At 65.3% G+C, this 432-nt stretch overlaps 1 protein-coding gene across 1 annotated transcript in view; it reads left to right on the top strand.

Annotated features, from left to right (window-relative positions):
• Nucleotides 1-432, top strand: part of FGD3 (FYVE, RhoGEF and PH domain containing 3) — a 37,386-nt gene that overhangs the window by 34,464 nt on the left and 2,490 nt on the right. The gene's annotated exons all lie outside the window — the stretch shown is intronic.

Here is a 432-nt window from a genome sequence, read left to right as displayed (position 1 = left end):
CGTGTTCACGGTGTGTGCACACCTAGGTGCGTGGTGGGCGCGGTGTGTGTGTGCACGTGGTAGGTGTGTGGTGCGCGTGTTCACGGTGTGTGCACACGTAGGTGCGTGGTGGGCGCGGTGCGTGTGTGTGCACGTGCTCGGTGTGTGGTGGGCGTGGTGTGTGTGTGCACACGTAGGTGCGCGGTGGGCGCGGTGTGTGTGCGTGCATGTGCTAGCTGTGTGGTGCGTGTGTTCACGGTGTGCGCACACGTAGGTGCGTGGTGGGTGCGGTGCGTGTGCGTGCACGTGCTGGGTGTGTGGTGGGTGCGGTGTGTGCGTGCACGTGGTAGGTGCGTGGTGCACGTGTTCACAGTGTGTGCGCACACGTAGGTGCGTGGTGGGCGCGGTGCGTGTGCGTGCACGTGCTAGGTGTGTGGTGGGCGTGGTGTGTGT

The sequence above is a fragment of the Mirounga leonina genome, unplaced genomic scaffold, assembly GCF_011800145.1.
Source record: "Mirounga leonina isolate KUSES-001 unplaced genomic scaffold, KU_Mleo_1.0 Mir_224, whole genome shotgun sequence".
Lineage (NCBI taxonomy): Eukaryota > Metazoa > Chordata > Mammalia > Carnivora > Phocidae > Mirounga > Mirounga leonina.
The sequence above is the reverse complement of the archived record's forward strand: the minus strand, read 5'-3'. Positions and strand labels throughout refer to the sequence as shown.